Source organism: Stenella coeruleoalba (assembly GCF_951394435.1).
Source record: "Stenella coeruleoalba genome assembly, chromosome: 14".
NCBI lineage: Eukaryota > Metazoa > Chordata > Mammalia > Artiodactyla > Delphinidae > Stenella > Stenella coeruleoalba.
Window position 1 is genome coordinate 41,095,829 of NC_137160.1, and position 11,116 is coordinate 41,106,944.

Sequence of the window (11,116 nt, forward strand, 5' to 3'; positions counted from 1 at the left end):
TTATTTTGAAAACATTATTTACTCATAGTAAGTAGGGATGATCTGTAAACCTTCTCAGTCCTTTCATCTTAAAAATGTATTTCTTTTCTCAAGTTTGACTGATAGACTAACTATATGTAGAATTATTATTTTAAATCATTTTCCCATTCAAATTTGATAGCATTTTCCACTGTCTTTGAGCCTATAATTTTGGTAAAATCAACTTGATTTCATTTGTTGTACATATCTTTTGTATTATTATCTTTTCCCTGGAAGTTTTCTTGATTTCCTCTTTATCCTTGAAGCCTTGAAATTTCACAGAAATGTATTGATATGTGGGTTTCCTCTGTATACCCAACTCAATACATGATAGGTCCTTCAGTTAAAAATATTTCCATTATTTGTTTGATTATTTCCCTACCTTCATTAATCATTAACTCCTCCTGGAATGCCTATTAGATGAACATTGGCATCCTGGAATTGAACCTCCATGTTATAAAGAAACAATATTTACATATATTTATATTATATATAAATAAAATGTTTATTTATATATAACATAATTATATATGTGTGTATATATATATATATTCTACAGTGTGAGAAATTTCTTAAACATAATTTTTCCAATATTAACCTTGGTCTTACTTGATTATTCTTTTATTCAGTGCCTTGACTAATTTGTTTCATGATCACGAATTTTTAAATTCCACTAACTCTTATTCTCTAGTGGTTCCCTTTTTAAAGAAATAAGAGTCTGTCCTTGTTTTCTGGACGCAATATCCTCTTAAACTTCTCTGAGGAAACTAATTGGAATATTTTAAACTTTCCTTTTGGTTCCTAACTTATTTTTGTTTCCTATAGGGTTAATTTTTTAGTTTATTCACTGCGATTTTTACCATGGATGTCACTGGTTTTCCTCCAGTATGTGGTGTTTCTTAGATAAAAATCTGTATTTATTGAATAAAGGATTAGGATGATTAATGATCCATTTACATAGAGAAGTGTCAGTTACTACTACTGCTCTGTAGGTTGCTAAGCATGGACTTGTATAGCTGACTGGGGACTTGCATAATTAGGCAAAGTAAAGAGGGTTTTGGGCTTCCCTGGTGGCGCAGTGGTTGAGAGTCCGCCTGCCGATGCAGGGGATACGGGTTCGTGCCCCGGTCTGGGAGGATCCCACATGCTGCGGAGCGGCTGGGCCCGTGAGCCATGGCCGCCGAGCCTGCGCGTCCGGAGCCTGTGCTCCGCAGCGGGAGAGGCCACAACAGTGAGAGGCCCGCGTACCGCAAAAAAAAAAAAAAACCCCAAAAAACCAAACAAAAAACAAAACAAAAAAAAAGAGGGCCTTATTCCAGATTAAAACTCTTTAGTGCATATCTCTCTTTAGAGCTGCTTTTCACCTTCCCTTTCTTTCCTCAGCATCTTCAGTGTCTATTGAAATCCTTTCTCTTAGCCTCTCTCTTGGGCTCCTATAGGAATAGTAGGTTTCTATCCTAGACAGATCAACTCCCTCTTTTATAAATTTATTTTGCTCTGAGTTGACTTATTTAATTAAAACATTATAAAGCATTTTAATTAAGTGATCCATTCCTGCTTTTTATCTTTGTTGAGTTGGAATTTGGAGATAATCCTTAGTTATCTTGGGGACAGAATTTTCATTTAGTGTTTAGGGCTGAGGTTTCTCCATCTTGTTTTACCCTTCAGTCTGATTCTGTTTATTAGCTAGGATTCCCTCAAGCTTTCTAGTATACTGAAGGCTCAATTTCTTTAATTTCTAAACATTGTGATTTTCATTAAAAAAAAAAATATATATATACACACACACATGAAGAAAAAGTGGACAGAGTTGTTTGCATTAAATCTGACATCTTCCACTGAAAGTCCTGATGAGCATATGATAGATTTCCATTAATTAAAAGGAAAGTTTATATAGATATTGGAAAATTCTACTATATCAATGACCAGATTCAGTAAGTTTATTGCCTAAAACAGGGAAAGATACTGCTAAGGGAAAGCCATAGTGAAAATATCTGAGACAGTAGAGACATCGGAATGAAAAATTTAGAATTATTAAAGTAGATAAACTTAAGATGTATTGGTAATTATAGATCTAATATATACAGTCAATGTGTTTGCAAGTCAATAGATCAACATTTTGTAGATATGCATTATCCAATTGTCTATTCATTCATTTGTCCATTTGTTTCTATTACTTTATCTATCCTGCTTTCCATCTATCTAGCAAGTCTTAAAATGAACAATAAAAAATGCTCAAATGTCTTAGCCTTCCAGGTAAAGAAGAAGATAACAGCCCTAAAACTCTTTAACTTAATATTTAAATTACACCAGAATTTGTAACTTTTTTGTACCATGAACCCCTCTGGTACTCTGGTAAAGCCTATGGACTCTTTCATGAGGTAATATTTTGCTTTTGTTTAGTTTCTTGTTTTTAATAGGCACTTTTGGAAAAATGTTGGTGTAATAAAATGAAACCGTGACAAGTGATTGAATAATTTCATATATAAGAATTCGAATTTCCAGCTTTAGAAATTTTGACTTGCTCTGATTTCTTACTTTGATACCTAGACCTTACCATTCCCTAATACTAATATTCCAGGGGTGGCTTTGCTGAGGTTTATTTCCTTTTTTTTTTAAACATCCTTATTGGAGTATAATTGCTTTACATTGCTGTGTTAATTTCTGCTGTATAACAAAGAGAATAAGCTATATGTATAAATATATCCCCGTATACACTCCCTCTTGTTTCTCCCTCCCACCCTCCCTACCCCACCCCTCTAGATGGTCACAAAGCACCGAGCTTATCTCCCTGTGCTATGCAGCTGCTTCCCACTAGCTATCTATTATACATTTGGTAGTGTATATATGTCAATGCCACTCTCTCAATTTGTCCCCTCCCCGTGTCCTCGAGTCCATTCTCTACATCTGCATCTTTATTCCTGTCATGCCCCTAGGTTCTTCAGAACCATTTTTTTTAGATTCCATATATATGAGTTAGCATATGATATTTGTTTTTCTCTTTCTGACTTACTTTGCTTTGTATGGCAGAGTCTAGGTCCATCCACCTCACTACAAATAACTCAATTTTGTTTCTTTTAATGGCTGAGTAATATTCCATTGTATATATGTGCCACATCTTCTGTATCCATTCATCTGTCAATGGACATTTAGGTTGATTCCATGTCCTGGCTATCGTAAATAGAGCTGTAATGAATATTGTGGAACATGACTCCTTTTGAATTATGGTTTTCTCAGGGTATATGCCCGGTAATGGGATTGCTGGGTCATATGGTAGTTCTATTTTTAGTTTTCTAAGGAACCTCCGTACTGTTCTCCATAATAGCTGTATCAATTTACATTCCCACCAACAATGCAAGAGGGTTCCCTTTCCTCCACACCTCTCCAGTATTTATTGCTTGTAGACTTTTTTTTTTTTTTTTTTTTTTTTGCAGTACGCGGGCCTCTCAGTGTTGTGGCCTCTCCCGTTGTGGAGCACAGGCTCCGGACGCGCGGGCTCAGCGGCCATGGCTCACGGGCCCAGCCGCTCCGCAGCACGTGGGATCTTCCTGGACCGGGGCACGAACCCATGTCCCCTTCATCGGCAGGCAGACTCTCAACCACTGCGCCACCAGGGAAGCCCGCTTTTAGACTTTTTAATGACGGCCATTCTGACAGGTATGAGCTGATACCTCATTATAGTTTTGATTTGCATTTGTCTAATGATTAGTGATGTTGAGCATCCTTTCATGTGTTTGTTGGCAATCTGTATATCTTCCTTGGAGAAATGTCTATTTAGGTCTTCTTCCCATTTATGGATTGGGTTGTTTGTTTTTTCAATATTGAGCTGCATGAGCTGCTTGTATATTTTGGAGATGAATCCTTTGTCAGTTGCTTCATTTGCAAATATTTTCTCCCATTTGGAGGGTTGTCTTTTTTTCTTGTTTATGGTTTCCTTTGTTGCCCAAAAGCTTTTAAGTTTCATTAGGTCCTATTTGTTTATTTTTGTTTTTATTTCCATTTTGTAGGAAGTGGGTCAAAAAGGATTTTTCTGTGATTTATGTCATAGAGTGTTCTGCCTCTGTTTTCCTCTAAGAGTTTTATAGTGTCTGGCCTTAGTTTTAGGTCTTTAAGCCATTTTGAGTTTATTTTTATGTATGGTGTTAGGGAGTGTTCTAATTTAATTCTTCTACATGTACCTGTCAAGTTTTCCCAGCACCATTTATTAAAGAGGCTGTCTCTTCTCCATTGTATATTCTTGCCTCCTTTATCAAAAATAAGGTGACCAGGGCTTCCCTGGTGGCACAGTGGCTGAGAGTCCGCCTGCCGATGCAGGGGACACGGGTTTGTGCCTCGGTCTGGGAAGATCCCACATGCCGCGGAGCGGCCGGGCCTGTGAGCCACGGTCACTGAGCCTGTGCGTCTGGAGCCTGTGCTCCACAACGGGGGAGGCCATAACTGTAAGAGGCCTGAGTACCGCAAAAAAAAAAATAAAAAGTGACCATATATGCGTGGGTTTATCTCTGGGCTTTCTATCCTGTGCCATTGATCTATATATCTGTTATCATGGCAGTACCATACTGCCTTGATTACTGTAGATTTGTAGTATAGTCTGAAGTCCGGGAGCCTGATTCCTCCAGCTCCGTTTTTCTTTCTCAAGATTGTTTTTGTTATTTGGGAACTTTTGTGTTTCCATACAAATTGAGAAATTTTTTGTTGTAGTCTGTGAAAGATACCATTGGCAGTTTGATAGGCATTGCAATGAATCTGTAGATTGCTTGGGTAGTAGAGTCATTTTCACAATGTTGATTCTTCCAATCCAAGAACATGGAATATCTCCCATCTGTTTGTGTCATCTTTAGTTTCTTTCATCAGTGTCTTATAGTTTTCTGTATACAGGTCTTTTGTCTCCTTAGGTAGGTTTATTCCTAGGTATTCTATTCTTTTTGTTGCAGTGGTAAATGGGAGTGTTTCCTTAATTTCTCTGTCAGATTTTTCATCGTTATGATACAGGAATGTAAGAGACTTCTGTGCATTAATTTTGTATCCTGCTACTTTACCAAGTTCATTGATTAGTAGTTTTCTGAGAGCATCTTTAGAATTCTCTATGTATATTTTCATGTCATCTGCAAACAGTGACAGCTCTACTTCCTCTTTTCTGATTTGCATTCCTTTTATTTTTTTACTTCTCTGTTTTCTATGGCTAAAACTTCCAAAACTAAGTTGAATAATAGTGGTGAGAGTGGACAACCTTGTCTTCTTCCTGATCGTAGAGGAAATGTTTTCAGTTTTTTACCACTGAGACGATGTTGGCTGTGGGTTTGTCATATATGGCCATTGTTATGTTGAGGTAAGTTCCCTCTATGCCTAATTTCTGGACGGTTGTTTTATCATAAATAGGTGTTGAATTTTGTTGAAAACTTTTTCTGCATCTATTGAGATGATCATGTGGTTTTTCTCCTTCAATTTGTTAATATGGTGTATCACTTTGAGTGATTTGTGTATATTGAAGAATCCTTGCATTCCTGGGATAAACCCCACTTGATCATGGTGTGTGATCCTTTTAATGTGCTGTTGGATTCTGTTTGGTAGTATTTTGTTGAGGATTTTTGCATCTATGTTCATCAGTAATATTGGCCGGTAGTTTTCTTTCTTTGTAACATCTTTGTTTTTGGTATCAGGGTTATGGTGGCCTTGTAGAATGAGTTTCGGAGTGTTCCTCCCTCTGCTATATTTTGGAAGAGTTTGAGAAGGATAGGTGTTAGCTCTTCTCTAAATGTCTGATAGAATTTGCCTGTGAAGCCATCTGGTCCTGGGCTTTTGTTTGTTGGAAGATTTTTAATCACAGCTTCAATTTCAGTGCTTGTGATTGGTCTCTTCATATTTTCTATTTCATCCTGGTTAGTCTGGGAAGGTTTACTTTTCTAAGAATTTGTCCATTTCTTCCAGGTTGTCCATTTTATTGGCATAGAGTTGCTTGCAGTAATCTCTCATAATACTTTGTATTTCTGCAATGTGAATATTTCTTCTCCTTTTTCATTTCTAATTCTATTGATCTGAGTCTTCTCCCTTCTTTTCTTGATGAGTCTGGCTAATGGTTTATCAATTTTATTTATCTTCTCAAAGAACCAGCTTTTAGTTTTATTGATCTTAGCTATTGTTTCCTTCATTTCTTTGTCATTTATTTCTGATCTCATCTTTATGATTTCTTTACTTATGCTAATTTTTGGGGTTTTTTGTTCTTCTTTCTCTAATTGATTTAGCTGTAAGTTTAGGTTGTTTATTTGAGATGTTTCTTGTTTCTTGTATTGCTGTAAACTTCCCTCTTAGAACTGCTTTTGCTGTATCCTATAGGTTTTGGGTTGTCGTGTTTTCATTGTTGTTTGTTTCTAGGTGTTTTTTGATTTCCTCTTTGATTTCTTCAGTGATCTCTTGGTTGTTCAGTAGTGTATTGTTTAACCTCCATGTGTTTGTATTTTTTACTGTTTTTTTTCCTTTAATTGATATCTAGTCTCATAGCGTTGTGGTTGGAAAAGGTACTTGATATGATTTCAATTTTCTTAAATTTATCAAGGCTAGATTTGTGACTCAAGGTATGATCTATCCTGGAGAATGTTCCATGAGCATTTGAGATGAAAATGTTTTTTTTTGTTTTTGGATGGAGTGTCCTATAAATATCAATTAAGTCCATCTTGTTTAATGTATCATTTAAAGCTTGTGTTTCCTTATTTATTTTCATTTTGGATGAGCTGTCCATTGGTGAAAGTGGGGTGTTAAAGTCCCCTACTATGATTGTGTTACTGTTGATTTCCCCTTTTATGGCTGTTAGCATTTGCCTTATGTATTGAGGTACTTCTATGTGGGGTGCATAAATATTTACAATTGTTATATCTTCTTCTTGGATTGATCCCTTGATCATAATGTAGTGTCCTTCTTTGTCTCTTGTAATAGTCTCTGTTTTAAAGTCTATTTTGTCTGATATGAGAATTGCTACTCCAACTTTCTTTTCATTTCCATTTGCATGGAATATCTTTTTCCATTCCCCTCACTTTCAGTCTGTATGTGTCCCTAGGTCTGAAGTGGGTCTCTTGTAGACAGCATATATACGGTCTTGTTTTTGTATCCATTCAGCCAGTCTATGTCTTTTGGTTGGAGCATTTAATCCATTTATATTTAAGGTAGTTATCGATATGTAGGTTCCTATTACCATTTTCTTAATTGTTTTGGATTTGTTATTGTAGGTCTTTTCCTTCTCTTGTGTTTCCTGCCTAGAGACATTCCTTTAGCATTTGTTGTAAACCTGGTTTGGTGGTGCTGAACTCTCTTAGCTTTTGCTTGTCTTTAAAGCTTTTAATTTCTCTGTCGAATTGGAATGAGATCCTTGCTGGGTAGAGTAATCTTGGTTGTAGGTTATTCCCCTTCATCACTGTAAATATGTTCTGCCTCTCCATTCTGGCTTGCAGTTTCTGCCGAAAAATCAGCTGTTAACCTCATGGGGATTCCCTTGTATGTTATTTGTTGTGTTTCCCTAGCTGTTTGTAATATTTTTTCTCTGTATTTAATTTTTGATAGTTTGATTAATCTGTGTCTTGGCGTGTTTCTCCTTGGATTTATCCTGTATGGGACTCTCTGCACTTCCTGGACTTGATTGACTATTTTCTTTCCCATATTAGGGAAGTTTTCAACTATAATCTCTTCAAATATTTTCTCAGTCACTTTCTTTTTCTCTTCTTCTTCTGGGACCCCTATAATTAAAATGTTGGTGCATTTAATGTTGTCCCAGAGGACTCTGAGACTGTCCTCAAATCATTTCATTCTTTTTTCTTTATTCTGCTCTGCACTAGTTATTTCCACTATTTTATCTTCCAGGTCACTTATCCGTTCTTCTGCCTCCATTATTCTGCTCTTGATTCCTTCTAGAGAATTTTCAATTTCATTTATTGTGTTGTTCATCACTGTTTGTTTGCTCTTTAGTTCTTCTAGGTCCTTGTTAAATGCTTCTTATGTTTTCTCCATTGTTTTTCCAAAATTTTGGATCATCTTTACTATCATTACTCTGAATTATTTTTTCAGATAGACTGACTATTTCCTCTTCATTTGTTTGGTCTGGTGCATTTTAACCTTGCTCCTTCATCTGATGTGTGTTTCTCTGTCTTCTCATTTTGCTTAACTTACTGTGTTTGGTGTCTCCTTTTCACAGGATGCAGGTTCACAGTTCCCATTGTTTTTGGTGTCTGCCTCCAGTGGGTAAGGTTGATTCAGTGGGTTGTGTAGGCTTCCTGGTGGAGGTGACTTGTGCCTGTGTTCTGGTAGATGAGGCTCAATCTTTTCTTTCTGGTGGGCAGAACCACATCTGGTGGTGTGTTTTGGGGGGTCTGTGACCTTGTTATTATTTTAGACAGCTTCTTTGCTAATGAGTGGGGTTGTGTTCCTGTCTTCCTAGTTGTTTGGCATAGGGTGTCCAGTAGTGTAGCTTGCTTGTCCTTCAGTGGATCTGGGTCTAAGCATTGAGATTGAGATCTCTGGGAGAGCTTTAGCTGTTTGATATTACATGGAGCTGGGAGATCTCTGGTGGACCAATGTCCTGAACTCAGTTCTCCCACTTCAGAGGCAGAGGCACAGGCCTAACACCCGCCTGGAGCACCAAGACCCTGTCAGCCACATGGCTCAGAAGAAAAGGGAATAAAAAGAAAGAAAGAAAGAAAGAAAGAAAGAGCGGAAGGAAGGAAGAAAGAAAGAAGCGAAATGAAGGAAGGAAGGAAGGAAGAAAGAAAGAAACAAAGGAAGAAAGAAAGAATAAAATTTTTTAAAGTTATTAAAATAAAAAAATTATTAAAAATAAAAAAGTAAAAAGTCATAGAAATAACAAAGAAGAGAGCAACTGAACCAATAAACAAATCCACCAATGACAACATGTGCTAAAAACTATACCAAAAAAACACGCAAAAAAAATGGACTGAACCCTAGGACAGATGGTAAAAGCAAAGCTATACAGACAAAATCACACAAAGAAGCATTCACATACACTCACAAAAAGAGAAAAAGGAAATATATATATATATATATCTATATCTATATATAAAAGAAAAAAAGGAAGAGAGCAACCAAATCAATAAACAAATCTAACAATGATAATATACTGTAAATACTAAACTAAGATAATCATAAAACCAGCAACAAATTTGATGCAGAGAGCAAACCCCAAGTCTACAGTTGCTCCCAAAGTCCACCACCTTATTTTGGGATGATTCATTTTCTATTCAGGTATTCCACTGATATAGGGTACATCAAGTTGATTGTGGACATTTAATCCACTGCTCCTGAGGCTGCTGGGAGAGATTTCCCTTTCTCTTCTTTGTTCGCACAGCTCTCGGGGTTCAGGTTTTGGTTTGGCCCCGCTATTGTGTGTAGGTCGCCTGAGGGTGTCTGTTCTTCGCTCAAACAGGACGGGGTTAAAAAGTAGCAGCTGATTTGGGGGCTGTGCCTCACTCAGGCCGTGGGGAGGGAGGGGTACGGATGCGGGGTTAGCCTGCAGCGGCAGAGGTCAGCACGACATTGCAATAGCCTGAGGCGCGCCGCTTGTTCTCCCAGGGAAGTTGCCCCTGGATCAGAGGACCCTGGCAGTGGCGGGCTGCACAGGCTCCCGGGAGGGGAGGTGTGGAGAGTGACCTGTGCTCGCACACAGGCTTCTTGGTGGCGGCAGCAGCAGCCTTAGCGTCTCATGCCCGTCTCTGGGGTCCGCGCTGATAGCCGCGGCTCGCGCCCATCTCTGGAGCTTGTTTAGGCGGTGCTCTGAATCCCCTCTCCTTGCGCAGCCCGAAACAATGGTCTCTTGTCTCTTAGGCAGTTCCAGACTTTTTCCTGGACTCCCTCCCAGCTAGCTGTGGCACACTAGCCCCCTTCAGGCTGCACAGTCGACCCCAGTCCTCTCCCTGGGATCTGACCTCCGAGGCTCGAGCCTCAGCTCCCAGCCCCCACACGTCCTGGCAGGTGAGCAGACAAGCCTCTCGGGCTGCTGAGTGCTGGTCGGCACCGATCCTCTGTGCGGGAATCTCTCTGCTTTGCCCTCTGCACCCCTGTTGCTGTGCTCTCCTCCATGGCTCCGAAGCTTCCCCCCCGCTCCACCCCCGTCTCCACCAGTGAAGGGGCTTCCTAGTGTGTGGAAGCTTTTCCTTCTTCCCAGATCCCACCCAGAGGTGCAGGTCCCGTCCCTATTGTTTTGTCTCTGTTTTTTCTTTTTTCTTTTGCCCTACACCGGTACGTGGGGAGTTTCTTGCCTTTTGGGAAGTCTGAGGTCTTCTGCCAGCATTCAGTAGGTGTTCTGTAGGTGTTCCACATGTAGGTGTATTTCTGATGTATTTGTGGGGAGGAAGGTGATCTCCACTTCTTACTCCTCTGTCATCTTGAAGGTCTCTTTGGATGTAGTTTTTTTGATGATGGCCTTTCTGACCTGTGTGAGGTGATACCTCATTATGGTTTTGATTTTCATTTCTCTAATGATTAGTGATGTTGAGCATCCTTTCATGTGTTTGTTGGCAATCTATATGTCTCTTTAGAGAAATGTCTATTTAGGTCTTCCACTCATTTTTGGATTAGGTTGTTTGCTTTTTTGATGTTGAGCTGCATGAGCTGCTTGTAAATTTTGGAGATTAATCCTTTGTCAGTTGCTTCATTTGCAAATATTTTCTCCCATTCTGAGGGCTGTCCTTTCATCTTGTTTATGGTTTCCTTTGCTGTGCCATAGCTTTTAAGTTTCATTAGGTTCGAGGGGGAAGGGTAAGTTGGGATGAAGTGAGAGAGTAGCATTGACATATATACACTACCAAATGTAAAATAGATGGCTAGTGGGAAGCAGCTGCATAGCACAGGGAGATGAGCTCGGTGCTTTGTGACCACCTAGAGGGGTAGGATAGGGAGGGTGGGAGGGAGGTGCAAGAGGAAGGGGATATGTGGATATATGTATACATATAGTTGATTCACTTAGTTATACAGCAGAAACTAACATAACATTGTAAAGCAATTATGCTCCAATAAAGATGTTAAAAAAAAAGAATTAGGAGCAACAGGTTGTTTAAGTAGTGAGAGAAATCAGCAATTCTGGAATCAGAATAGCTGTGTG